Raw genomic sequence first — 13,086 nt, 5'->3', positions numbered from 1 at the left:
TTTGAGGCCAATGATTTCCTGCTCCTTGTCCTTCAACCTGTTTTGGAGTTGTAGGGTGCTTTTCTGCATGGCCTGGAATTGGCCGTGCTTCGCCGTGCTCTCTTCCTCCATAGCTTTAATCGTTTGCTCCGCAGCATCGCTGCTCTGTTTCATGGCGTGGACCTTTTCCTTGGCGAGTTCTAGATGCTGCTTAATGACATTGAAGTTTTGATTATACATGTAGACCTTCTCCTTGGCACGCTCTAAATGTTGTTTAATCATGATGGAGGTTTGATTATACTTGTGCACTGAGGTCTATGCAGGCCGTGTCAACAAGCGTACTGTGCTCCCCATATAGTAATGTCATGATATATGCTCTGGGCGTGACGTAAAAAAGACGTAGCACATAATCGTGGCCCAAATATGGACTTCCGGGCAGCCTATATGTCGGCAACGAATGAGTTAGGTGGACATTTCTAAACTTTCCCTTCAGGACTCACGATTACCACGTTTACAAGGTTTGTACAAAATACTCATTTGTCTGTCGTGATGAATAAAGAGAAACATTTTTAAATTATAAGAAATACTGCTAAAGATATCCATTGTCCATTGTGTTTTCACTACAGTACAATAAAATGTGCATAAATGTTAATGTAAATCAACAGTAAAGTTAATCTTGACTGTTTTATGAATTTGACTGGTGTTAGTTGTACCTAAAATAAACTACAAAACAACAACTTCCTCAGAAATTGTCTGGCAATTTATTAAACTAAAGAGGACAATTTTAAATTGAGGGTGGAGACTGAGCCAACACTCAGTGGGGAGTAGGACTAAAGGCCTATTCATAGTCTGGATTTTCGGTGGTGTGGGTTTGAGCTCACATGCCCTTTTGATGTAAATCAAAAGGGGGGAGTAACTACCTGTCAGTGGGGAGTGTTGGCTGATGACTGAATATCAACATCCTAATACACCTAATACTGGGGGGTCTAATTATGACAGGCAATTCCTGCTGTCAAAATATGACCCCCCCCCCCCAGTCAAAAAACACTGGACCCCAAATCACATCCCCCCGAAAAAAAATTACTAAATCAATATAAAACATTTACACTTGAATAACCAAAGTAGACCTTCACACACACACACACACACACACACACACACACACACACACACACACACACACACACACACACAGAGAGAGAGCCTATCCACTCTAACTGAGTCAAAAATAAAGGTGAGTAGGCCTACTCACCACATCAGAGTTCACCTGTAGTTTGCATCTCAAAACCTTGGTGGAGTATTGTAGCTGGAATGGTGAATGGCTATAAGGCCAATGGTGACTGAATCTTCTTTCTGTTGCCAGAGGAACTACCTGGCTTTCTGGAGAAGCTAACTGAAGAAGCTAACTGAAGAGGCTAACTACAATATCAACAACTGTGTTGATGGTTGCTCTTCTCACAGTGTCTGTGCACATGATGCAGTCACACACAGCCACTGGCACTCACTTCAAGTTCAGACTTCAAATTGTAGCATTCAACCTTGGCCAACAAACCATTTCTTTCCACACATTCTTTCCTCTGTCTCTGCAATCTCTTTCTCCCTCCCAGAGTATTAGCTAAGCCAGTGGTTTTCAACCAGTGGTCCGGGGTCCACCAGTGGTCCGTGAGGGGGTTCCAGGTGGTCTCCAGCTAAATGATTGAGAGTTGGTATTAAATGGTAACCAAATGAACCCTTATAGATCTTTAACTGTTGATAGTGTAAAATGAAACCATGGACCCGTAAATGTAATTGTTTTAGATTAGATTACATCAGATTACATTTATTGTCACTTCACATAGTATACAAATACCTTGACAATGAAATGAATAGTGGCGTCTAGCCAAAGTGCAATACAGTAATGCAGTAATGGGAATAAATACACTTGTTGTTGAATGTACAGTATATACAGTACAGTAATAAGCAATGAAGTATAAATATGAATACGGAGTATGAGAGTAATTGTACGCTCTCAAGAGTTAAATTATTGTTAAACACTTAATTTACAAGAAGTCTTAGAGAATCTAGAAGAATTGTTATTTTGATCAACGTTTGCCTGTTATCTCTCCTAACGGTACTGACATAAATACTGTTATCTCTCCTAACGGTAATGACATAATACAGCATGTGGAGAAAATATTAACCAACAACAACTAAATATTCTTTATGCTGCATTCACATGGAATCAGGCAAGCGGTAGACGGCAAACAGCAAAACCTGCTGGACGGCACGGATCGGTAAAAAGATTACATATTTTAACGCATTTTGGGGCGGGAACCCCTTTTGGTGTTTTAAGCCTTATATTATGCTTTAGCTATTGAAAAATAGCAGATCTACAAGCTCACAGCGTGGCACTGAGTGCCGCACTACGAGCTTGTATAGGTCTGCTATTTTTGAAAAATCGTGAAAATGTGGTGCAAATCTTTGAATAGGCCTATTATATTCTTTCAGAGCGAACGTTTTTAACTCAAATCTTTGCTTCTGGGAAACAACATATTTTGAGATGCAGGTCGGCGGCCAATTAGGCTACATATAATTATGGGGCTCCTTGACATGAAATAGTTTGAGAATCACTGACATAGAAACATAGGTTTTTCAGAAAACTGTCATGATTTAGAAGACATTTTGTAGAATCTGTCTCGGTCGAAATGGGTTAACAATTAACATCGATGCAGTCTGCCGTTACCGTCGCCGGTTCTGGCTGCCGTGCCGTCCTGTTCCGTTTACCGTCCTGCTCCCTCCCGTTCACTAAAATGACTTCCGGTTTGCCCAGTGCCATCTCTACAGGGGGGCACTGGGGGGCATTGCCCCCCCAGATTGGATTTTGTGCCCCTCCAGTCCAGATTGGCCAGTAGTACCCTACCCTACCAATATTTTAATGTTTTACAAATGTTCTTCATAATTATTGTAAATATATATGTTCAAATTAATTGAATAGAAATACAAGGTAATAATATGCATGCAGAAGACATTATAATGCTCAACATATTTGTATTTCTTTGTTGTTGGTACTGCTGCATAATTGTAGCCTTTTTCAACCATCACTTTGTTAATAGGCGACAATTTGTTATACACGGGGGGGGGGGGGGTTTGAAAAATTAAGTGCCCCCTTTTGAAAAAAGTATGCCCCCTGCTGATTTGTGCCTGGGGACAGCACTGGGTTTGTCATCTACCGCTTAAAAGTCTTGGATCTGAGTGAGTCATTTGTCATCAAATGGGGGTCCGTGGCTCAAAACAACAATGTTGGATACTGTAAGTGAACGCTCCTTTTTGGCTGTGCACCCCGTCGTTACCTCCCCACCTAGCCAACGCACCCCTCCACATGGAAATTAAATATATGAACATATCTTTATTTATGAGACAAAAAAGGGACTCCTGCACATCCAAAAAGACCTGTAGGAGGTGCAAGTCTAGTTAGCAGGCATAGACATCAAAAAAGAGAGAAAAACCTGCACACTCCAGGGAACAGAGACGGACAACTTACTGCATCAAACTTATTTATTAGCACGACGTGTTTCGCCGTGAACTTCGTCAGGTGCTCTACAGAGGTGTGAATGTGTCAAGTATATATAGGGACAGTCATTATACAAAACCACCCCCCCCCCCCCCCCCGGGTGTGGCATCAATGATTCAATAAATATTCATATATGGGAGGGGCCGATATCTTTATTTATATATGTATGCGGGTTAATATGTCACAACATATATGTTATATGTTTATAATTCCTGGAATATCCACACAGATCCATATCCACATTATATGCACATATAAATCCCTGGAACATGTGACACGTTTAAAACCTAAACACCAGTGTGTAATAATAAAATGCCAAATGTTTATTAATGGTCATAAAATACAGTAGAACACGAGTTCACTCAAACACCTAACGAGAACACCTGGTGTTCGAATTCTAAACACCTATATATGATTGACTTTGATTGTAAAAACTAAACACGTGTATGTGTTTAAAAAGTGTTACTGGCGATTAAACATGTTCTTCTGTTTATAATCTAAACACTGACATGTTTAAAAAGTGTTACAAATAAGTGTTTGTAACCTAAACGCTTGGGTTTAGTGTGTATGAACCTGAATATGGCATATATTATGACAATGTTTATTGTTTATAATGATCCCCATTAGCTTTTGCCTTGACAAAAGCTAGTCTTCCTGGGGTCCGACACAGACAAACATTTAACATTTAACATAGGCAATACTTACTATTGTTTACAAACACTAACTCAAAATAAAACATAGTAAAATAAAATAAGAAATAAAAAACATAGGAGAAATAAAAAACAAAGAAAAACATAGCAAAAATCACTTTCAACAAATTATACATTTGAATTATTATTTTCCCAGGGTTACTGCAGTATGGTTTACATAAGGTATTCTTTTAACTTGATTTTAAAGATTTTAAAGATGACATATATATTCTGCGCCTATAGAAGGTGCTCGCGCACCACAGGGGGTGCACACACCAGTTTAGCAATCCCTCCCAGAGTTTAGTAACAGTTGACGTCATGTCATTCTGTTGTTGCTTAGTTTACATAATTCTGTGATCCAATAAATATCTCCTGCATGAGACTTAAGTTTGGTTCACATTCACAACGCACAGTTTGTGCACCGCTGCTATAGGCTTCGTCTTTATCCTGAACCGATCCTGAATTATATGTACTGTACATTTACTTAAGTAGGTATACTGTTATGTACTAAGTAGGTATACTGTACTATACTGTACGGTATTTGTAATTTACCAGAGTATTTCCAATTTCCAATACTACTCCACTACGTCTCAGATCCAAATATTGTACTTTTATTCCACAACATACTTTGTATGTTTTGTATATATCTATTATATATTGGAGAACTTGTACCCAACACATGGCAAGAAACCCAAAGCCACAACAGCTACGTCGCTATTGCAACACCCACAACACCATCTTACACACTACACCCACACACACTCACACGGCAGTGACGTCACACACTTACCTTCGCAGTGTTGCAACGCTATCTCCTCCTATCGCGCCCATGGACCACACTCAACACCACCCGCCAAACACTGGTCATTGCAGTGCCACCAAAGATGCCTCCCGTCCACACTCACGGCGGCAATGCATTTGTTTACTACAAACATTATCGCCCCAAGCACCCACACCCCCGGAACACTGTTGCCCTTTCACCACGCTAGATTCGCCAGGTCTATGCAAGTGAGCACAAATTACATGTGAGAAAATGCATTCACAAGCCCACAAATGCCATTCAAATGCCATTCAACACACACTACGACTCGCTTACAATTTGCCAACCTGGCAACTACTACCCCGTCTTTTAAGCCACTCCCCTGTGCTGCTCTGATAGTCTCCCTGACAGTCCTGTCCGCAGGAGAATAAAACAAGGAAGGAGAGGAATCTTCGCCTCACGATTTTGCTTATTCCTTCTAAATCACTGTATATAAAATATCGCTTACTCAGCGAATCTCTTAGTTACGTCAACATTGTTCTTCCACAGAACTTGGTTTGTTCCAAACTATTACAATTACACCGTTCGAATTCGCCATTTCGCCTGCCGAGTACTTTTCATTGCGCACACACACACGCACACGCACACACACACACACACACACACACACACACACACACACACAGGAATAGCCGTGCAGCCTATACACGGCGCCAGCGAGACAGGACGTTATAATCTTGAGTTTCATTAAATAACTGTCTTTCTCCGCACGCGCACGTGCGCACACAACATTATTCAACTGAAATGCGTAACGCCAATATTGGGCTAATATAGGTAATATGCTACCAATATGTGGGTAGCCTACAGCCAGGAATTTACCCACGGAATGAATATATATATATATAATCATCTATACCAGGGCTGCCCACACTTTTTTTACTTCAGAGCTACTTTGAAAACGACCAGCAAAATAAAACTATCATCCCATTGGTTTTTATTTTTGGTATTTGACTTTGCTACTGATGATTGTACGCAACAACAAGTATTGAATTGTGTGTTTGAGCTGACAGGCCCTTTTTGATGTCAATCAATCAAGTCATCAGGTCAGGTCATCTCAAGCGGCAGATGCAAAAATCGTTTTTTATATTAAAATTATATATATATTTTAGGGCCATGTCATGTGGTCTACCTGCAAAGCCTTTGTGATCTATACTGGTAGATCCTGATCTACCTTTTGGGCACCGCTTAACGTCAGATCAGCCGTTTTGTCGGTCAGCGCCAAAAATGCTCCCCGACAGCATAATCGGAGCAAATACCGGGCAGTGTGTATGAGCCATAACGTGTTGACTACACTACACTAATAAGGACACATAATAATAACTAATAACCCATCCGTTACTACATGTGGAGTCAACTCCCGCAATTTCCTTCTTCCCATAGTGCGCGGCAAGGTAACTCTGGGATGAGCGGCCGCAAAGCGGCCACGGAATTCTAATATATATATATATATATATATACTGTATAGGCATTTGAAAATAGACAATCTACAAACTCACAATGCATGTGCTTGTAGATCTGCTATTTTCAAAAGATGTGTATACTGTACATACAATTTGACATATTGTGCATAATGAGTACTTTCTACTTTTAGACTTTTTGACTTGTAACAGAATGTTTCTACACTTGCAGTATTTATACTTCTACTTGTAAGAAATGAGAGTACTTTTTTCACCACTGCTGATAAAATGTAGAATACTGATTATTAGTCATCATCGTCATGAAGAGAAACAAAAGACAGTGCAGCTTAGATTCAGAGTGTGTCTTTTTAATGGATCACCAAAAACAACTTCTTTAGTCCATTGTCCTTTGACCTTTGACCTATGACACAAGCAGGAACTATACGACAGGAAGGTTTACAGCACTGACGAACACACGGACACAGTAAACGAAGAGCGCCATCTATCTCTGCCTCCAACACCTCCAACTGGTTCCTGTCTCTAAAGGAACATACTTCAGGTCAAAACAAATAGATCTTTGTCTCAAAATAATGGATGGACGGAATTGTTGATATAATTGCTATATAAATGGTACAAATAAAGTGTTGAAATGTGGCAAATACCCCCTCAGTGTTCTTAGTCAATTACTAGGTACTAGCCCAGCTGTGGAGCACCGAGTCGGTAACGATGGAAGTTGGAGGTCCATGCCCAACCCGGCTATGCAATACCCGTTGTACCCGTACAGTACCCGTGTCAGAGTAGCCGTTCCACCTTTTATTCCACCTTTTATGCCCATATATGGAGACTTCTGTAACCACCGAGTGGCGCGCTACGAGCTTGTAGGTCTGCTATTTTTGAAAAATCTAGGAACGACTGACATGGAAACATAGCTTTTTCAGAAAACTGTCAGGATGTAGAAGACATTTATAGAATCTGATCTCAGGTCAGAATGGGTTAACCGTGTAACGGGAGGTTGTTCTCAAAAGTGAACAAACAATACTAAAAATGTGTATTTTGCATCAAAACATTTCTTATTCGTTTAAATGGCCTCATTCATACAAGTTGATGCTTTTTTTTCGTAGTGAGAAATCGTCCCCTGTTCCAAATTAAAGTTAAAGTTAAATTGTGCCGCACGATAATCCCATTGTGTGCGGATGGATGTAGGTAAACAGAAACACACTGAATGATTTGTTTAGCGCTTGATTGCATGACGATGAGACAATGAACACACTCCATGATTTGGAACTCCTTATAAGGGGTGGGCAACTTAATGCGGTTAATGCGGCCCGCAGGTTATAGTATTGATTCCAGCTCTTACAATTCCAAACCCGCTTTAATTACTTCATGACTAGTGTTAAATGACTAGTACTTAATGACTAGTCATTGTCTTTTTCTGTCCAGTGTACTGTAGTTATGTTAACAGTTCATAAAGTTACCATAACTGAATGCATTTGAAATTCATTAAAAAGGGTTACTTTTCAGGATTCCAATTCAAAAATAGCAAAAAATTATTCAGGTTTTCAATTCAAATATAGCAAAAAAATAGCCGATGCACTGTGGCCCCTCTGGAGTGAGTGTGGAAATATATTGGCCCTCGCCATCATCAAAGTTGCCCACCCCTGTTATAATGGTTACGGCTGATTCATAATGCCATAATGCGTGACGGTCATCCCATTAGCCAATTTTAATGGATTCACTCTCAGACAGCATGAGGTTAACAGAGAGGCAGAGTGAGAATAATTCAATAAGAACATACAACATAACAGTCAGATTTACCACTATATTTCTTTTACAAAATAAGAGTAGTAGCAGCCATTGAAATGTCTGCCGGCACAAAATGAAAAGAACATTGTGAGAAGAAAAAGACTTCCCAAAAGGACAATAATAGTAAACAGCTTCAGTTGCAAAAATAATGATGCCACTTTTACAAACAGGATGTCGTGGCGACCGCGGATGTCTCCATTCAATCCACATCAGTACAAACAGTATACTGTATGGAGGTCGAAAATGAGATGTCTCCCTTATATTTTAACACACACACACGCAAGCACACACACACACACACACACACACACACACACACACACGCCAACAAAATGAAAGTGTCCGTGTCATCAGAAAAAGGAGTTATATCAGAAACTACAGGGAAATTACAATCATTCTGTGTACACGATGAAGATATATTACCCTGTTATTTTGTAGAGACTGTACACATTGTGATTGTTACAGTATACTGTTCTCTCAAGCCAGACACAACTGTCAAATGCTTCTGTCATGTACAGTAAAATATACAGTACACTGGAGCACAGGTAAAGGGGATGCCCTGTAAAGGGGAGGCTTCCGTCTCGTCTTTGCAGTCACGTAAATCCTACTGTAAATCAAATTATTCAAAGCTTAGCAGAAAATAAAACTATATATTTTAAGTCCACACTAATTATCTATAATGTATAAATTATAAAGGACAGGTATAGGCCTTTTCGGGGAGGGGTCAGAATAAATTATGGACTGTTATTCGTCTCAACTGCTCAAATATTGTATACTAAATAGCATAGGACTCCTGTATATATATAGTATTATTTCTTGGATCGACGCTTTCCTTCATTCTTTAAACATGACAATCATGGGCTATGCTCGATAACAGGCTTGATAAGCCCAAAGCTTAACCCATTTTGGGCGGGAACCCCTTTGGTGTTAGCATGTGGTTATGATTTAGCTATTGAAAAATAGCAGATCTACAAGATCTACTTGTAGGGCTGCTATTTTTCTTTTAATTGAAGGACGACTGACACGGAAACATAGCTTTTCCAGAAAACTGTCAGGATGTAGAAGACATTTTTTTAATCTGATCTCACGTCAAAATGGGTTAACAACACAGAAGGTGGAAGAAATAAAGCATCAATGGAAAATAAAATGCACTAAATCATATTGTATGTAACTGAAACCAATTCATTAATTGGAGCCCTGCGGAGCCACATGCACGCACGCACGCACGGGTCGCACGCACGCACGCACACACAATCGAATATTCTTATAAAACACTTCCAAATGCACATACTGTACACATGTACTACAGCCATGCACACCCCCCACATACATAGATCAAAGACAGGATGAAGATGAAGGGAATTGAAGAGAGAGAGATTGTGTGTGCGTGTGTGTGTGTGTGTGTGTGTGTGTGTGTGTGTGTGTGTGTGTGTGTTCGCACGCGTGCGTGTGGGTGAGCGGTGCTAGTGAACCTAGTCAAAGTTGAAGAGAATCTCAACAAACATTGAAACCAGAGCCTCCCAAACAGCTCTGGTTTGCGTCACGGACCCTTTTTTATGGGTTTGCGAAATCAAAAGATTTTCTAAATAATTAAATATATATATTATTTAATGGTAAAAGAAAATTCCCAGGGAGATAATATGATCGTTTGGGTGATGGGAACCATCCATACAAGCCGTGGGAACTAAACACAACAAATCAAATATTCAAGCTCACAACATTGTGATGTGGCTTCTGAGCTTGTAGATCGACTGTTTAGGACAACCATGTTTTTTATGAACAAAAGCAATAGCCAAAAACATCTGATTAACCACTTGAAATCTAACATATTCTCAGGGAACGAAAAAAAAGCAGATCTACACACTCCCTAAATGACATGGTTTAAATCAGTGGTTCTCAAAGATTTCCAAATGGACAGGTCTGAACCTTTCAGAGAAGACTTCAAAGACTCTCAGAGTCTTTGGAATTAAAAAGTTTGAGACCCACTGGATTAAAGGCTGTGGTGGATTTGGGTTTCCAGCGGCTTTAAAGCTATTTTTCTTTTAGTGCCATTCCCATGTTTTTTATGGGGTTTTGTGTTAGATGATCTATAGTTCTTGGAAGGCAAAACCAGCCAGAAAGCCAGCAAAAACAAAAAAAAACTAATTGTCATAAAGACTCGCTAAACAGATCGAATCCGTCCCCACGGATTTGTGTTTTTGTGAAGTATACTGTATCTCTGGTTGAGTTCCCACGAAGGTTGCTGCTATGCGTCTAAAAATGTACAGTGTCAGCAGCATCCTACTTCTAAATACTTAAACACCTGTGCTTTTGGGTTATGCCAAAATACGATGTACTGTACTACTATGTGTACACAGCACAAATAATGTTGTCCTCTGTGGGTACAATCTGTGTGTGCATGCCTGCTCACATACGCAAGATTGCATGTCTACTCTACAGTATGTGTGTGTGTGTGTCTATATCATAAAGTGTATGCATGTACACTGGGTTCGATTTGTTAAAAAACAAATAACACCCGTGTGAAGTGAGTGTTGCAACTCCGTGTGGTGGTCCCCGGAAGTTCCAGACCCACAGGACCACGGCCAGGGTGCCGGCCCGGTTCCGGCAAGCCGCCCCACGTCCGAAACGGTAGAGAAATGAGAGAGTTATCATGTGGGGGTCTACGGAAGTTCCAGACCCACAGGAAAGCGCCCAGGGGGCCAGGCCGAATCTGGCGAGCCGCCCCACGTCCGAAACGGTTGAGAAATGACAGAGGTACCGTGTGGGGGTCCTTCTACTGTATCCTCTACTGTACTGTCACTGTACTGTAACACCTGAAATCATGATATATACAGTTAATATGTGCCTGTGTGTTTGTTGGGTTGCGCACAGGTGGTGAAAAACAGCCATGCTGTTTTCATGCTCATACCCACCCAGCCTTCCACCCAGCCACCCACACACTTAAAGGGAGTGGTTGCACCACTCAACAAAAATACTAATATCGATCGGCAAGCTCACGTGTCGCATCACTATTTTGAGGGGAGAAAAAAAGAGATAACTTTGGATTATTGTCCCCAAAACAGAGATGCCAGCGATGTGGTTAACATAAATGGTTTAATGTATTTCTCTTTTATTGTGATATCAGACATACTGTATATATGAAACATATCAGACTACATAGCCTACTGTATGTATTTCAGAAGTTGTTCAGAAGCAGGCATAAAATATATCCCCACCGGCAATCAAACCAAACGACGAACGACAATAGGGGAGATATGAAAAGCATAGAATCCAACCCTGTGTATGTGATTTATTCCAAATACCTCAACAAACTAACTAAACAAATACATAGACATCTCACTGCAGAAACCATGGTGAGACATACATACACATCTCACTGCAGAAACCATGGTGAGACATACATACACATCTCACTGCAGAAACCATGGTGAGACATACATACACATCTCACTGCAGAAACCATGGTGAGACATACATACACATCTCACTGCAGAAACCATGGTGAGACATACATACACATCTCACTACAGAAACCATGGTGAGACATACATACACATCTCACTGCAGAAACCATGGTGAGACATACATACACATCTCACTGCAGAAACCATGGTGAGAGCCGACTGTGGAATCACCTTCATGTTTAACTAAGGACACGCCGTGATTGGCCAGTAGCCACTTTATAAAAAAGTTATCCCACGATTTTGAAACCCATTTTTTCACCTAGTGTCAATTATCTAATGTAATCCGGGGCGCTACACTTCCGCTGCCAACCTGGGGAGGGGGGGGGGGGGGGCAGCGGACTGACCTCATGCTTCCTTCTATGCATGAGGAGTCCAAGCTGCTTCTTTTCACCTGACAGGGAGTTTCCCCAGCCGGACGTAGCGCGTGGAAGGAACACGTTATTCCGATCCATCAGGCAGGCCAGGGTAGTTTAGAGACCAGGATTACTGCATGTTTTAGTGAGGGTATCTACCCTAGGGGACACGGGGAGAACATGCAAACTCCACACAGAAAGGCCCTTTCGCCTCAGGTATGGGCACTGATGACGTGGAAGGAGACAACACGCCCCCAGCGGGAATCGAACCCAGGACCTTCTAGCTGTGAGGCGACAGCACTAGCGACTGTGCCACCGTGCCCACCCTCCAGTAGCCACTTTGAGTGGCAGTCGGGATAAACGCTCTCGCCAGAACATGGTTTACTGTTCTGTGTCTATTATCGGGTTGCAACTCCAACATAACAGGGCCGAGTTCGGCTAAGCGAACTTGGCAACGTTCGGCACGGCAACTTGCACACTTTAGCATGCTCGGTGGGGTCAAGTTCGCTTGAGAAGGCACCTCTGTTGCGGTCTGAGACTACTGTACTTTATCCCCTACTACTAGTAGGAGGGGGTGTGACCATTTACTCAAACGCGAAGGCGATTCCACACTCTGCAATGGTGAGAGGCTAGGAGAACAGAATATGACAGTCAAAGAGGGGTTTGGTTCTAAAGTCTGACTGGACTCTTCACATACAGTTGTGTACTGCAGCTACATATGATGGACGCGCAGACACACAGAGAGAGAACATGATTTTACTGACAGATTTCTACCAACCGCCCAGCTAAACAAATGCACGGCAGATTGTTTGTGTGCGTGTGTGTTTGTGTGAGTGTGTGAGCGTGTGAGCGTGTGAGCGTGTTTGTGTGAGCGTGTGTTTGTGTGAGCGTGTGTTTGTGTGAGCGTGTGTGTGTTTGTGTGAGCGTGTGTTTGTGTGAGTGTGTTTGTGTGAGTGTGTGTTTGTGTGAGTGTGTGTTTGTGTGAGTGTGTGTTTGTGTGAGTGTGTGTTTGTGTGAGTGTGTGTTTGTGA

Source organism: Protomyctophum parallelum (assembly GCF_964188405.1).
Source record: "Protomyctophum parallelum genome assembly, chromosome: 12".
NCBI classification, from domain to species: domain Eukaryota; kingdom Metazoa; phylum Chordata; class Actinopteri; order Myctophiformes; family Myctophidae; genus Protomyctophum; species Protomyctophum parallelum.
Note: the sequence above shows the minus strand (reverse complement) of the source record.